This window comes from Amblyomma maculatum, chromosome 10, assembly GCF_055883805.1.
Source record: "Amblyomma maculatum isolate TAMU_Amacu chromosome 10, ASM5588380v1, whole genome shotgun sequence".
Lineage (NCBI taxonomy): Eukaryota > Metazoa > Arthropoda > Arachnida > Ixodida > Ixodidae > Amblyomma > Amblyomma maculatum.
The window spans coordinates 29,620,094-29,637,306 of record NC_139353.1 but is presented as its reverse complement, the minus strand read 5'-3'; the positions used below and the strand labels follow the sequence as shown (position 1 = coordinate 29,637,306).

At 49.3% G+C, this 17,213-nt stretch overlaps 1 pseudogene; it reads right to left on the bottom strand.

Moving 5' to 3' along the window:
* Positions 1–17,213, bottom strand: part of LOC146176013 (uncharacterized) — a 31,762-nt pseudogene continuing 14,549 nt past the window's right edge.

Below are 17,213 nucleotides of genomic sequence, written 5' to 3'. Positions count from 1 at the left end.
TTAGGCGCTTAATACATTGATGGCCTGCTGGACGAGCAGGCGCTGTTCTTCACCCTCAGCATTAAGCCAGTCCACACAGGCCCAGATAGTATGGGAGGGGGTGGGAATGAATACCGATTACAATGCAACCGGGCTTGAAAATAGGCAGCGGGTAAGGTTGGCATAAGGGGAAGGGCAGTTAGCGCATGGTGGATCATGACGGAATTTGTACAGATATAGCCGTGCAGGGGTTATGAGTGTATTCAGCTGTATCTGCCGAAGGACATGAGCCTCGGAGATATTAGGATGAGGGTCGGGGTAGAGCTTGCGTTCTAAGCGAGTAGCATTGTAATATTCGCTGATGGTGGCGCGAAGAGACAGTCTCGACCCGCCCTCCAAGGATCTTGGCTAGGGTATTAACGGTGCCCGGTTACGAGTTTCACGGGCGAGCTGGTTCGCCAGCTCATTGCCGTCAATCCCTGAGTGTCCAGGGATCCATCGGAGAAAGACGGGGCATGGCTGCAGCGCAAGTGCGGACTCGAGCTCTGTGGACAGATGATGTGTTAGACTTTTAGATTGAATTGCACGAATAGCAGCCTGGGAGTCAGTGTATATAATATACTGAGGCACAGGTGGGAGAGAATGAAAACTTTGAATGGCATGAATGGTGGAGAGGACCTCAAAGGAAATAATATCCGAAGGGTGGAGAAAGGGGCCGCTAGTGTGTGTGACAGCGGTAGATAGACGAGGATGAAAGGCTTCCAGACGCGCGAGGAGCCACATAAAAGGTACCCGCGTAAGCGACTCCATCGGTATTTGAAAGGCGGACTATGATGAGGGGTAGCAACATGTCGGCGGCCAGCATGCAGGACCGGCGACATATTGGCTAGAAGAGGAAGTATACGGAGGTTAGTGGCCTCCGGAGGGGAAGGAGTTGGCAGAGGGACTGACTGGATGGGGGAAATAGCCTGGTTGAGAAGCCAGCGTCTATTAACTGCGCCGGAGAGGCGCGCTACCTGTCGGTAGCGGTGAAGAGAAAGGAGACTGCGAAGAGGATGAAAAAGCCCGGTGGAATAACGCTTATCGGTGGAAGTGGTTATGGGAAGACAAAGAGCAGCTTTGTAAAGGCCGTGAAGAGCTGTTGCAAGTGTGTCTAGCTGGCTCTGGGTGAATGAAAGATATGATATAAAGTAAAGAAATTTGTTAAGAGCCAGCGTGTGAGCCAGTCGACAGGCATGAGCTTTCCTCAGGCCAGAGGACCGTCTCTCAACTCGGCGAAGTAAATGGGTGGCAGACTGACAGGTAGCAACCGCCGCATTAAGAGCCCGGACATTTTTGGCGGCATGCAGAGGCATGCCAAGGACGCGACATTCAAAAACTTTGGGGATTGGAGCCGGCCAAGGTAAGGGAGATCAGTGAGTTGTGAGCTCGTTGATAAGCAGAGTGGGTCAAAAGTAGGAGTTCTGACTTCTCGGTCATGGGAGATAGGCCTGCATGGTCATGAAAACAAGAAATGATATCCAATCTCTGCTGAATGGTGTCTTGAACGTGACCAGGAGATCCGCGCGAGCACCACAGTGTGATGTTGTCGGCGTAAAAAAAGTGCTTAAGATCGGGAATGGTCGATAACTGAACCGCGAGAGGAGTCATGGCGATATTAAAAAAGGGTGAGTGAAAGAACGGCACACTACGGGCTACTGCGAGGGAAACGGTGGGGTGTAGAAGTGAAGTTCAATGCTCGGAAATGGGCCTCGCGATTAGAAAGAAAAGCTGGAATGAAGTTATGCATGCGGGAGGCGCAGTCGGTGCTGGAAAAGCAGGTAAGAATATGGTCCTTGGAGACGCAATGGAATGCCTTGTGGATATCTACTGTGACCAGGGCGTGAAGCTGAAAGCTACCACTGGTGAAGAAAGTATGCTGAAGTATAAGGAAAAGGTCCTGTGCAGATATACGGGGGCGAAAACAAATGAAGGTATGAGAGAGCGAGTTCGAAGCCCCGAAATGCCGACTAAGCCTAGTGAGCGCCATTCTTTCCATCGTCTTGCCGACACAGGAGGTCAGAGAAATGGGCTGGAGATTAGACAGGGCTGGAGGCTTACCAGGTTTAGAAATGAGAGAAATAAGTGAGGAAGACCAGGACGCTGGCAGAGAGCCTTCTTTTCAGGCGGTGTTATAGAGGTTGAGAAGGTGCTCTTTTGCGTTATCGGGAAGATTGCGAAGAGCGGAGTGAGTGATTACATCTTCACCGGGAGCTGACCGAGTGGCGTTAGCAAGAAATCCAGCTTCAAGCTCGCGCAATGTGAAAGGGGAATCGAGGTCATTGCTTTCACAGCCTGTGTATTCAGGGTAAGGGGGACAAAGGGGGTGGGCGATAAAAATTCGTAAGCGTTGCGAAAACCTCATCGGGAGACTTTGTGGCTAGAGCTTTAGCAAGAGTCGGGGCAGGGGCAAGGGTGGTACAAAGGAGGGTTCGAAAATGACTCAAGGTTGATTTTTTTGGAGCGCCGTGTCAAGATTGTTGCATAGGGTATTCCATCGGGAATCCTCAAGCGTAACACAAAATGTCACGATATCGTCTCGTAACTTTGAAAGGGTGGTTTGCGGTTGGATGTTGCGAGGTTGCAGTCTGGCTGTTCGGAGAAGCTTTTTGCGACGCTTCCATAGCCTGATAAGATGGGGGTCGGGGTTAGAAGTGGGATATGCAGCGGTCTCAGTGCGAGTAGAGGATGAAGCCGCTTGGAGAAGGACATTAGTCCACTCCTAATGGGACGTGAAGGAGGCAGAGGAGTGGAAGCAGCGGAAGACATGCCAACAGTAAGCTCTTAAAGAACACTCGTTCACCATCAAGCCAGATACACCTTATATTCACACAATCATTAGACACTAGGAGCATTGCTGACAATTGGAAAGTAGCCCAAACCTTGCCATATACAAAACTGGTGACCACGCATGTCCTGTAAACTATCTCCCATCTTCTTTAACTAGCATCCTTTCCAAACTACTCAAGCACATTATATCAAAAAGCCTAATGCCCTGTTACGACCGTGCATCCGCATTTGCGCGCTCTATTGTTCGCCTGTGGGCATGGAAAAGTATTGTGAATATGTGGTGATGGTCCAATGGCTCTAAGTGAGCCTGTTTCCAGGAATCCTGTTTTGTAAGCCTGTTTTGCTTTGTGGACAACCTGCAAATGCCAAATTGACCCTGTCAAGAGAACGTCTGGAAAAACACAAAGAAACGTCCCCCTGCGGGAAATAGCAGGAAGTGCTTCCTTTCTTTTGTTCACCCTTCCAGTCGATAAGCCCTATCGTCCAGTGAGGAATGCCTACTTTCCAAAGGAGACGACAGAGTGACATGTCCGCTGACGTGCAGGACAAGAAAGGAGCATGACGCATACAGCCATTAAGTGATTTCCCAGGAATGCAGGAAAGATTTGCAATTGTCGAAAACGGACAATGCTGGGAGCGGATGCGGCGCCACGTGCACTCGGGTTTCTGAGAAGTAAAACCACTTGTCAGAACCAGCCTGTGGTTTCTTTGCTGAAGAATAGAAATGTACCTCCTCTCCTCGCCGTTCCCAAGCTTTTCCCGCCAACAAGTGATCACGCCCAACGAATGAATGCCGGACCAGTCAGTGCTTCAGACCATCAGTGCAGTGATGTGTTCGATTGGATGCCGATACCTGAGGGGCGTGCCCTGGATTTGGTTGGTCAGCATCTTCAGAGAGGGGCTGGACATAGGGGGTTTTAAGGACGCTGCAGAGCACGAAATGTCGCTCTGAGCCCTGGGTAAACGGCTCATCCAGTCGCTTCTCGCTATGAACCCTTAACGCTTGCCATTTTGCTGATGTACCCTTCTTTTTCGTGTAAATATTGTAAATACGTTTTCTCAAAGTGCCAGTAAACCTGCTTGTACATATTTTACCAACTTCGAAGATTCAGTCCTTCTTCAACCCGGAGTCTCTGCACGCTACCAAGTGAAAGCCGGGTCGCCATAGCCCCAGCGTCACGACAACTGGTGATCAGCGGTGGGATCTGAATCTACAAGCACAACGACTGGTGACCAGCGTTGGGATCTGAATCTACAAGCCACAACATCTGGTGATTGGAGGTGGATCTGAAGCTACAAGCCACAACACCTTGTGATCGGAGGTGGCATCTCAAGCAACAAGCAGGAGCAACAATCGGCCAAGAGGGCAGCTCGGAACATCGATCGCATGTGTGGGTGAGTGCTTGGCTTTTCTTCTGATGTGGACCAGGTTCTAGAACAGGGTTAGATTTTAGAACTGGTAAAGAGAGTGTGGAAACGCCTTTAGGTTGGTAGTTTGCACAGTTGTTTTGGAAGTAGCCGACACTCGGAGCGATCATGGACCTACAAAAGCTGCAGAAACCGGACCTGTTGCTATTGTGTGAGGAATTGGGAATTGATACAAGTGGTTTGGCACGAAAACCTTTGATTATAAAGGCAATCACAGATTTGGGAGCCGATGATGAGGAGCTCAGTGAAGCATGGAACCTCATCGCCCAAAAAAAGGAGGAACAGCTCAGACAGCAGAAAGAGCGGGAAAAAGAGGAAAAGAGGCGTGAGCGTGAACTTGAGAGGGAAAAAGAGGAAAGGGAGCGCGAACGTCAGAGGGAAAAAGAGGAAAGGGAGCGCGAACGTCAGAGGGAAAAAGAGGAAAGGGAGCGCGAACGTCAGAGGGAAAAAGAGGAAAGGGAGCGTGAACTTGAGAGGGAAAAAGAGGAAAGGGAGCACGAACGTGAGAAGCTTGAGAGAGAAGCAAAAAAGCGGGAGCTAGAAATTGAGCTCCGGAAATTAGAAGTAGAGTTGAGCAAGAGGTCGGGCAATTGTCCCCAGCTAGCGGTACCTCTTCTCAACAAGGAGGCAGATTTCAAGATGTCAAAGTACATGCAGCCATATGTGATATCAGGGGATATCGGTCTGTATCTGGGTAACTTTGAGCGAACTTGCGAAGAACTGTCCTTCCAGCGAGACACGTGGTCTCAGAGATTATTGACGGTTCTGCCCTGCGAGGCAGCGGAGGTTGTCGCGCGGCTAAACAAGGAGGACGCGGACAACTACGAGAAGGTCAAAGCTTGCCTTCTGATTTTCGGAGACAGAGATGTGCAGGCCTTAACACGTTCAAAGGCGCGAGAACTAGCTACACTGCTCATTTCAGAAAAATCAACAGCGGAGGAAACGGCAGTTAAAACAGTGGTAAATGCGGAAAATAGCGGGCCAGAAAACTTTGAGAGCGAGGCATCTCAGATAAGTCAACATGAAAGTGAGCTTGATAAGACACGGAATGAGGACGTTCTTGAAAGTAACCTCTTGCCGCCAGTGTCTAGTAATCTCACGAGACTTTTAAGTGGAACCCGAGAGGACTTAGCTATGGAGCAAGCCAATGATCCCAAGAATAAGCTCGAAGTACAGTGGGAAGGACCTGCTAAAGTCGTTGCAGAGCTTTCTGACACTAACTACGCAGTGAAAATCCCCGATAGGCGTAAAGAAGTGCGCATTTATCATTGCAATCTTATGAAGCCTTATGTGCAGAGGGAAGCCGTGGTAAATCTAACGTTAAACCTTCCCGAGGAGATGGGGGACAACTTGATTTGCCTCAGCGGAAAAGGAAGCAACGCTCAGGAGCTTCTCAAAAAGACGGAGCAGAGAGGAGAACTAAAGAAATCCCAGCTGTCCGATCTGGGCGAGATAATAACAGAGTTTGAGGCCTGCTTCGTGGACAGGCCAGGCAGAACTGATTTGACTGAGCACGATATTGAGCTGACTTCAGACGTGCCAGTGCGATCAAGGTGCTACCGATTTTCTCCAAGGCAAAGAGAAATTCTGGATAGGGAAGTAACTCGCATGCTGGAATTGGGAGTAATAAAACCCTCGGAAAGCGATTATGCTTCGCCTATGATCTTAGTAGAAGCTCCAGGTAAAGACCCTAGGCCTGTGGTAGACTACCGAAAGCTAAATTCTCTCACCAGGGATCAAGTGTATCCTATTCCGAATATTGAGGAGAGAGTAGAACAGGTCAGTAGAGCGGCATATGTGACTACGCTGGACCTTACTCGAGGATACTGGCAAGTACCGCTCACTGAACGCGCCAGCAGATACGCGGCTTTCGTCACTCCGACGGGCAGCTACCAGCCAACAATGATGAGTTTCGGGCTCAAAAATGCTCCATTTTGTTTTTCCCGACTCATGGATAGGGTTTTAAAGGGGTGTGAAACATTCGCGGTGCCTTGTTTAGACGACATTGCGGTTTTTTCCGACTCATGGGCGAACCATATGGTACATCTAAGAGCTGTACTGAGCCTTTTGCGTCAAGCTGGACTAACCGTAAAGGCCGAGAAATGTTGCCTGGCAAGGGCGACCGTGGACTACTTGGGTCACAATGTAGGTCAAGGTTTCAGGAAACCCAGCGAGATTAAGATTTCTGCGGTAGCAGACTACCCGCGGCCGAGCACGAAGACGGAAATTCGAGCATTCCTAGGTCTGACTGGATACTACAATCACTACATCCCTAACTATTCAGCTTTGGCCAGCCCTCTGACCGACGCTCTCCGCAAGACAGAACCGACAAATGTAGTCTGGGACGAACAAAAGGAAGCCTCCTTCGTAAACCTGAAGGCTGTGCTGATTAGCCGTCCGGTATTGCGAGCTCCAGACTATGACCGGGAATTCACGGTCCAGTGTGATGCCAGTGATCGAGGGCTAGGTGCTGTTCTCTGCCAGAGAGATGACGACGGTAATGAGCACCCCGTGCTCTACTTGAGCAGAAAACTGAGTACTAGAGAGAGGGCTTATTGCGCGTCAGAGAAAGAGTGCGCTTGCATTGTATGGGCCATTCAAAAATTGCAGTGCTATCTTGGAGGGGCCAAATTCACCGTAGAGACGGACCATTGTCCCCTGGCTTGGCTGCAAACTGCGACATCGAAGAACAGTCGCCTTCTTAGGTGGAGCTTGATTTTACAGCAGTACAATTTTGAAATAAGATACAAAAAGGGGAAGTTAAATGGGAATGCGGACGCGCTTAGCCGCTCTTTCTAAGCGGTCCGAGATGTTCCTCACCATGTATCGAAATTGATAATCAGGTTTTTTTTTTTTTTTTCCGTGCGCTTGTATATGTGTGACTATGTAAAGCAGCACGTTTGGTTTTCTAGGCATACGTGGGTCCTGAACGTCTTGAGAGTGGGCTTTTCTCGAACAACAATGGCAGTTTTCTTTTAACCTGGTCTCTTCAGACGGGAGCCGAGTGCTTGTTTAGACATGTGGTTGAGTTTCAGACAGCTCGAGCAATTTGGCCTACAACAATCAAGACAACGCGACAAGCAACAGCGAGCTTCAAGCGTTCACGTGCAGGCCATTAAGTCGTCTCTTCATGCAGCAGCGGCGACTGCTGCCCTCCGTGACTCTTCTGGCGGGGGAGGAGGCTGTTACGACCGTGCATCCGCATTTGCGCGCTCTATTGTTCGCCTGTGGGCATGGAAAAGTATTGTGAATATGTGGTGATGGTCCAATGGCTCTAAGTGAGCCTGTTTCCAGGAATCCTGTTTTGTAAGCCTGTTTTGCTTTGTGGACAACCTGCAAATGCCAAATTGACCCTGTCAAGAGAACGTCTGGAAAAACACAAAGAAACGTCCCCCTGCGGGAAATGCAGGAAGTGCTTTCTTTCTTTTGTTCACCCTTCCAGTCGATAAGCCCTATCGTCCAGTGAGGAATGCCTACTTTCCAAAGGAGACGACAGAGTGACATGTCCGCTGACGTGCAGGACAAGAAAGGAGCATGACGCATACAGCCATTAAGTGATTTCCCAGGAATGCAGGAAAGATTTGCAATTGTCGAAAACGGACAATGCTGGGAGCGGATGCGGCGCCACGTGCACTCGGGTTTCTGAGAAGTAAAACCACTTGTCAGAACCAGCCTGTGGTTTCTTTGCTGAAGAATAGAAATGTACCTCCTCTCCTCGCCGTTCCCAAGCTTTTCCCGCCAACAAGTGATCACGCCCAACGAATGAATGCCGGACCAGTCAGTGCTTCAGACCATCAGTGCAGTGATGTGTTCGATTGGATGCCGATACCTGAGGGGCGTGCCCTGGATTTGGTTGGTCAGCATCTTCAGAGAGGGGCTGGACATAGGGGGTTTTAAGGACGCTGCAGAGCACGAAATGTCGCTCTGAGCCCTGGGTAAACGGCTCATCCAGTCGCTTCTCGCTATGAACCCTTAACGCTTGCCATTTTGCTGATGTACCCTTCTTTTTCGTGTAAATATTGTAAATACGTTTTCTCAAAGTGCCAGTAAACCTGCTTGTACATATTTTACCAACTTCGAAGATTCAGTCCTTCTTCAACCCGGAGTCTCTGCACGCTACCAAGTGAAAGCCGGGTCGCCATAGCCCCAGCGTCACGACAGCCCTAACTTGAATAATTTGACATATTTTATTCTCATAACCATGGCTTTAGAAAATCGTATCTTCAGGTGGTGCAGCGTAGCGCAACGAGACCTATACAAGAGAAAGACCAACAGCACTCGTCTTGGTCTCGTGCCGTTACGCTGCACCACCTGAAGATATGTCTGACCAACTCCTAAATGATAATAGTGCGATGCTGTGTGTGTCAACTGCATGCTTTATCTGAATCGTATAGATGGTCATGATTACTCATTCATGACGTAACTCTCATTTGTGTATTTCAAATTGTGATTCGTGAGAAGTTTTTAGTGCAGGGTACACGGGAGTTTAATCTTCATCACTCAAACGTAGCCACACCACCTCTTATTCATATACGTCATGAAACGCAAATGTGTTAGGGGCAACCTTGCGTTATCATCTGTTGGAGTGGAACTTAGTAATTGGGGTTAAGTGTTAAGGACACCATATTAAACAGTGCGGGAGAACGGTTGGTATGGTATACCATAAAATCTCCACAAGGACGTCGTCACATAATGGACTACGTAGGCATAATAGTTCGCCTATTTCCCAGTGTGTCTTTAGAACACGGGTACTCATTCCATCTCACTTCACCCACAGAGGATGTAATGCAGGCACAACGAAATCTAGTGAATGGGTAAGTTGTAGAAGAGATCGGAGATTGGAGTGGAAGAGATCAGTTGGCAAAACGGCGGAGGAAGCTCTGTACTAAATCACTACTTTTCCGCAATCAAAATATTCTGAGCTCCTTGAAACCTATCGCGCCCAGTTGCAGGTGCCGCATTAGTCTGATTTCAAAACGGAGGTTCGCGTCTATAGTTTCGTATTAAGAATCCTTCCAAGAGACCGCCTCATTCCGCTGATGAAAAAAGCAGCACTCATAGTGGGAAGTAAAGAGCGCTTTGTAGCGACAAGAAATGCTGACAAGGCAGCTAATCACTAACATAGCAGAAAGAACAGCACAAATCATTCGGCCAATAATAAAGCTTGTTGGCGATTGAACTAGCCTTACATAAGTCCAGTGGATTGCCAACAAAATCCAATATTGGGCTAAAGATTTGTGTTAACTGGAAGGTGGCGCAGTGTATATCCGCTGTGCACTCGTCAAAGAGGGACTCTTTACAATTCTGTTTGGCATTTCATGCGATCAAAACAGGCATCTGAGCTTCCTAAATTGCTAGATTCTTTCTGGATAAATGCGTGCGCGACCATTAAATAAGAGTAAGAATGCCAGAAAAGTAAGGAAAAAGATCGAGAACAATGTGAACGTTCACAGCCAATAAATGGTGTGCCTTGAAAATTTCATTTTAGGCGTCTGCAACTTTTCTTTTACTTTCTATTCATTTTGCTTGCGACAACCTTTGGTTAAATGCGGGCTTGATTTCTTACTTCTATTTTATTACGCCTTGAAAGCTTTATAATAAAGCAGTACATTTTCTTACAACATATTTTAAGCACATGCGCCACAACGCTGTCTGTAAACATGGGTGAACAGCGTCGAGGACTCTGTGGGATGTCGTCAAATACGGTATGAAGCCGTGCTCTTAACTGTATGGGCAAAGGATTATGCTGCTATTCGCGATCAGTGTAACATTGGAACCAATCACAACAGAGCCGACCTCCGCTGAAGATAGCCGTCAAAGCTTCACTTGGATATACACTCACCACATCCCTGTGGTCGATCGTTGAGCGGATGCACTTGGCATAGGGGACTTTGTCCAAGGCGAGATTGGCGTCGGCCAGCTTGTACAGCAGCGTACCCAACTCGAAGGACAGCCCGAGCTTCACCTTAGTATTGCTGTACTTTACGCTCCTCTCCATCAGGCTGGCGTGTTCCTTCTGCGTATGGTTCAATGACACCGTGTAGGCATACCTGCTTTGAAGAATGTTTATTTGCTGTGTTCGAAGTTCAGTTTTGTGGCTACACTCCCGACAAATAGAAAGCCTTTGACTTTGACACAATTCTGAGCGGTTTCAGTCCCTTCGGAGTGCCAGCCCCCTCAACCACAAGAAAATAACGGGGATGCTTATGAAATGACTATGAAGAGATGCTAGTAATACAGCCAAGAAAGTAAATACGGTAACAGGGAATGGGAAAGTGGAATATGGCAGAGCACTTGATCCTTTCTGTAAGTGCTATTTCGGTCTTCAATTTACCCGTTGTTGCCCTTACCATGGCAGTGTAGCAGTATTTACTTTTACAAGCGTAGCTCTTTCGTCACTATTCCTGGACTTAACGCCCACACTTTTGCAGCCATTGGTCTTGGCATAGTATCAAGCAGGTTTACAGGGAAGCTAAGCACGTGGTTGAAATTTAAATCGCTTGTCTACATTTGAGAGAGGGAAGAGCAGCGAAAATAGGAGATTGAGGGATGCAACGGGCGTCGTAAAGTCTGGCATGGCGACAGCGGAGGAATGCGTGACCGTACGCGGAGCACAATGAGGAGGGAATTATAGGAATTTATCAAGGTTTTGTTTTTCCCTCCTTGAGAAAATGATCGTAATAACTCTCGACGCATGCCCGCAATTTTAGAATGTGGAACGTCTAATAGTATGGGGGAGGATGCAACACAGAGTAAGAGATACAGGGGGAAAGGGAGGGCAGTATTTATTCCTTGCGTCCATGCTACACATTCCTCCTCAGCATGAACCTCTGCATTCGTGGTAGTCGCATTGGGCTTGTAGCACTACTCTGGCGCGAGTGTCTTCTACTGCTGGCTGGCGATCGAACTGTTTATCAATATATATAGTACCCAAATGGTACGTATCGTCATTACAAAGAGGAGAGTCGGATACAAGATACTGAACCATAGAAAGAATTTGATTGAAAAAGTTTACACAAAGTCTGAAAAGCGAGTTCACTTCGGAAGGTAATAGAAAAATAAGAACGAAGTATAAAATGATTTCTGCAAAACAGCCTGAGCATCAAAAAACTTCAATATGGTACACGGTTCAGAATGAAGAAAAATCGCCACACAATAAGGGTCATTGGTAGCACCGGACAAATATACTTGAAGTGCTGTGTTCCAACACCTTTTACTAAATATGATAGTCCTTTATGGCTTTTGTATATCGTTCAAAATCGCTCGCACCAGGGCCCGTTGCTATCTCCCCGACATCGAGTCAACTGATTGATCGAAACGCAGGAACGTCCGGTTCCGCTGTAGCAACACCAGGTTCCGGCGTTTTCACTAATCAGATGACTCGAGGTCACGTGAGATAGCGACACTTCGATAACGACGCAAACTCGGAGTACGGGCCAAGATAAGATGAACCGGTTCGCTACAGAGAGCGTAGGAAGTTACCTCTCGTATTAGGCATGCCTAGTGTGTCGCGCGATTGTTTTCTCCAGTTTGTTCATTGGCTCATCAAAATCAGACCTCCTATAAAAAAAATGACTTGAGCAACGTTTGACGCCTTGCTGTGTACAATTGAATCGACAGAAACCCAACATGAACACAAATATGTTCCTACTCGTCAATAGCTAACCAAAATTTTGGGTTGATTTTCTGTTGTGGTCTTACAGAGCAAATAAACATGAAATGTACGCTCATCAGTGCATTAGCTGGAAAATGGAAATGATCTTTTTTGGCAAATATTTGAAAGGGTGTGAAATATACTGCATACATGTAACAAGATATATCAGTGGTAGAATCGAACAAGAAACACAACTTCCGCGAAAAAGGTGTGTGTTGATCGAACAAGAAACACAACTTCCGCGAAAAAGGTGAGTGTTGAGCTAGTTGGACCGCCCCGCCGGGGTGGTGCAGTGGTAAGACGCCCGACTACTGTGCCGGAGTTCCCGGGATCGAATCCCGGCCTCGGCGGCTGCGTTTCGATGGAGGCGAAACGAAGTGGCGTTCGTGTGCTGTGCGATGTCAGCGCACGTTAAAGATCCCCAGGTGGTCGAAATTACTCCGTAGCCCTCCACTACGGCTCCTCTTTCTCTCTTTCCACTTTCATTCCCACCTCCCTCCCTTCCCTTACGGCGCGGTTCGGGTGTCCACAGAGCAAGTGTGACAGTTACTGCGCCTTTCCCTTCCTGTGAACCAATTTAACTTTAACTAGTTGGACGCCACATTCCGGAGTTCCGCAAACGAGAAACCAAGTTGGGCATCGCGTTCCGAGGAACACAAAGCAGCTCTAACTAATCGCTTTATTTTATTTGTCGACAAAGAAATGAAGGGGTTCAGTTAACAGACTGTCGCTTGTGAATATGATTAGTTATACTGCAGCGAACATATATAACTATTCACCAGAATATTTTATATAACATTGCTGGCCTGCAGTATGCAACATGGACAGATCAGAAAACCATCGTAGAGGGATTACATAGATGGATTTGCCACGCGCGCCTGATGGTCTCCCGCCCTGATGGGGCTGGGACAGGTAGGTCACCGCCGCTTGCGGCGGGGGCTGAACTGCCACCGAATTTTTATCTGTTATAAGCCGTTATTGCACCCAGCACCGATTTGGGGGTGGACGACGGATTTTGTTGCGGCGCGCGTCTTTATCTCCCTCTTCCTTTTCTTCTCTATTTTTTCCTCTGTCTGCACGAGGCAGCGGAGGGGGCTCAGCTACAGAGCCAGTAGCAGGCCCGTGCATTTTCTTTTCCTTCTTCCTACAGCCACAACAACAACAACCCGCGCGCCTCAACAGCAGCCGTCGTCCACCAGGGGATGGGGCTGGAACAGCGGCGGGGGCTTGCCTGCCACCGAATTTTTATCTGTTGTAGGTCGTCATTGCACCCGCCACCGCTTCGGTGGTGGACGACGGTTGTTGTTGCGGCGCGCGTCTTTCTCTCCCTCTTCTGTCCGCATGAGGCAGCGGAGGTGGCTCAGCTGTGCCCCGCCGGGGTGGTGCAGTGGTAAGACGCCCGACTACTGTGCCGGAGTACCCGGGTGGTGGTGGTAAAAATATTTTAATGAAAATGATTAGGAGGTTGTAGCGGCGGTTGGAGTCCTCAGTCCGGAACCCCATTGGCGTAGGCTGCTGTCCGCGCTCTTCCGATGAGTTCTTTTTGAACCCTTGCGTCCGAGCTGGTCAGAGCTGCCTCCCACCCCTCCTGCGTTGGCTGGTTATTAATAGTGACAGTCTGATTTCGCTGGCATGCCCACACCATATGGTATAGGTCCGCCTTCTCCCCGCAGAATTTGCATTGTGAGTCAAATGGCTCTGGATCTATTGCGTGTAGTCTGCGTGGATTGTTAAAAGTGTTGGTCTGTAGCTTGCGGAGGTGTATCTCCTCCCCTTTGTCTAGTGTCTTTGCCGGTGGAGGGTAGACCCGGCGAGATAATCTTAAGTGCTGAAGTATTTCGGTGTAAGTTAGCAATGGGATAGGAGGTTCCACGAGATCCGTATTGGGTGCCCGGGGGAGAAATGCTCGGGCTGAGGCGTGTGCGCTCTCGTTCCCTGGGATGCCCTGGTGACCTGGTACCCATACTAAGTGTTTATTCATGGGTTGGTAGCCACGGGTGTAACTATCTTGCAGGATTTTAGCTGCTAGCGGTGCAATCCTGCCCCTGAGGTAATTGCGATATGCTGTCTGTGAATCTGTAAGAATGTATTCTGAGGTAGTGTGTGTCGCAGCTAGGGCAATTGCCACTTCCTCCGCAGCCAGTGTGTCATGGCTGTGTAATATTAGTCCATCCACTGTTTTATCTTGGTGTACTACCGCAACGGCCGCCATTCCCTGTTCAGGACCCGCAGCATCGACATAGAACACGCCCTCGCGCCCGCCGTAGTGCCTTTTTATAGCTTCCGCTCGTGCTTGTCTTCTTGGCTGGTGAAAGTCGGGGTGCATATTCCTCGGTAATGGAGTTCCCTTGAATTGTCCTCTCCATGAGGCTGGGATGTCGCTTTTAGGGTCTAGCTGTTCGGGGCAATTGATGTTCAAATCGTTCAAGACTTGTCGGCCAGTCAGAGTCGTGGAGAGTCGTACCACCTGCGCCGTGAGGTGTGCCTCAATCAGCTCGTCTACCGTGTTGTGGACGCCCAGTCGTAAAAGCCGGTCCGTCGATGTCGTAAGAGGGAGGCCCAGGGCCTTCTTGTAGGCTGTTCTGATTATGACGTCGAGGTTCTTGATGTCAAACTTCTTGAGACGAAGGTAGGGTGCCGCATAGACGATGCGGCTTACGACGAAGGCCTGCACCAGTCGGAGAGTATCTTCTTCGCGCATCCCTGATTTCCGCGTCGTTATTCTGGCGATCATCCTGCCGACTTGCTCGCTCACGAGGCGGAGTTTCTGGATGGCGAGGTGGTTGTTGCCCTTGTTATTGATGCATAGACCCAGTATCTTAACGGTCTGAACTTCCTTTATGGGTGAGTTGTCAACGTGGATGTCGATCGTGGCCTGATTTTTGTGCTGGCGGAAGACTAGGAGTTCACATTTTTCGGGAGAGCAGGTTAGTCCACACGCTCGTGCATAATTCTGAACTGTTGTTGCCGCTGTTTGTAGTTGTTCTTCCATCATTCCCATACTACCCCTAGTTGTCCAGATGGTTATATCGTCAGCGTACAGGGCGTGTCGTATGCCCTGTATCTGATTTAGAAGAGGTGGAAGATTGCGGAGTGCAATATTGAACAGAAGTGGGGATAATACTGCCCCTTGCGGAGTGCCTCTCGTGCCCATCTTCACTTGCGTTGTTTGTTTAGTGCCGATGCTGATGTTGACTGTTCTGTCTTTAAGGAAATCATAGATGTATGAGTAGACTCGCTGGCCACAGTTAGTGGTCTGGAGATTTTGGAGGATTGTGGAATGTTTGACATTGTCAAACGCTCCTTTGAGGTCGAGGGATAGAAGTGCTCGGTCACTGTTTCTGCGTGCTGGATCAATGACTTCGCGTTTGAGTTGCAGAAGCACATCATGGGTGGACAGATGTGCTCTGAATCCAAACATCGTGTGTGGCAGTAGCTCGTTGTTCTCTAGATAGTTGGAGAGACGTGCGTGGACTGCCTTTTCCATGAGTTTGCCTGCGCACGACGTGAGGGATATGGGGCGTAGGTTTTCAATTCTGATTTTCTTGCCGGGTTTGGGGATAAAGTGTACATTGGCTGTTTTCCATGCCTGTGGAATGGTGCCGATGCGCCAGCATTCGTTAACGTAATCCGTAAGTTGCTGCAGTGCCTCCGTGCCGAGGTTGGTTAGAAGTCCGACCGTAATTTTGTCTTGTCCCGGGGCTGTACCTCGGCGCATATCTGCTAGTGCTGCTATGATTTCTTCTAACCCGACCTCGGCGGCTGCATTTCGATGGAGGCGAAACGAAGAGGCGTCCGTGTGCTGTGCGATGTCAGCGCACGTTAAAGATCCCCAGGTGGTCGAAATTACTCCGTAGCCCTCCACTACGGCTCCTCTTTCTCTCTTTCCACTTTCACTCCCACCTTCCTCCCTTCCCTTACGGCGCGGTTGCGGTGTCCACAGAAAAACAAGTGAGGCAGTTACCGCGCCTTTCCCTTCCTACAAATAAATCAGTTTTTTTTGCTCAGCTGTCTCTCTTTCCACTTTCCCTCCCATCTTCCTCCCTTCCCTTACGGCGCGGTTGCGGTGTCCACAGAAAAACAAGTGAGACAGTTACCGCGCATTTCCCTTCCTATAAATAAATCAGTGGCTCAGCTGTGCAGTGGTAAGACGCCCGACTACTGTCCGGAGTTCCCGGGTTCGAACCCGACCACGGCGGCTGCGTTTCGATGGAGGCGAAACGAAGTGGCGTCGGTGTTCTGTGCGATGTCAGCGCACGTTAAAGTTCCCCAGGTGGTCGAAATTACTCCGTAGCCCTCCACTACGGCTCCCCTTTCTCTCTCCACTTTCACTCCCATCCTCATCCCTTTCCTTACGGCGCGGTACAGGTGTCCACACAGCAAGTGTGACAGATACTGCGCCTTTCCATTCCTGTGAACCAATTATTATTAGGTGGCTCAGCTGAGGCAAAACTCCCCTGATGGGGCTGGGACAGGTAGGTCACCGCCGCTTGCGGCGGGGGCTAGCCTGCCACAGAATTTTTATCCGTTGTAGGCCGTCATTGCACCAGCCACCGTTTCGGTGGTGGACGACGGCTGTTGTTGCGGCGCGCGTCTTTCCCTCCCTCTTCCTTCTCTTTCTTCTCTATTTTCTCTTCTGTTGCACGAGGCAGCGGAGGGGGCTCAGCTACAGAACCAGTAGCAGGCCCGAGCATTTTCTTTTCCTTCTTCCTACAGCCACAACAGGTGGCTCAGCTGCCCCGCCGGGGTGGTGCAGTGGAAAGACGCCCGACTATTGTGCCGGAGTACCCGCGTTCGAACCCCACCTCGGCGGCTGCGTTTCAATGGAGGAGAAACGAAGATGCAACCGTGTGCTGTTCGATGTCAGCGCACGTTAAATATCCCCAGGTGGTCAAAATTACTCCGAAGCCCTCCACTACGGCTTCTCTTTCTTTTTCCACTTTCCCTCCATCCCACCTTCCTCCCTTCCCTTACGGCGCGGTTGAGGTGCGCACAGAAAACAAGTGAGACAGTTACCGCGCCTTTCCCTTCCTATAAATCAATCAGTCAGAGGTAGCGGAGGTGGCTCAGCTACAGAGCCAGTAGCAGGTCCGTGCACTTTCTTTTCCTTCTTCCTACAGCCACAAAAACAACAACAACGTAAGTGAAAAAGCACTGACTTTCAAGCGCCAAACTCGCCCTTCTCCTGAGTGATTCCCCCTGAGGTCATTTATTATAAACAACTGCTCCATGATTTGTAACCTGTGAGCGTTGGTTGGTTTGTGGGGTTTAACGTCCCAAAGCAACTCAGGCTATGAGAGACGCCGTAGTGGAGGACTTCGGA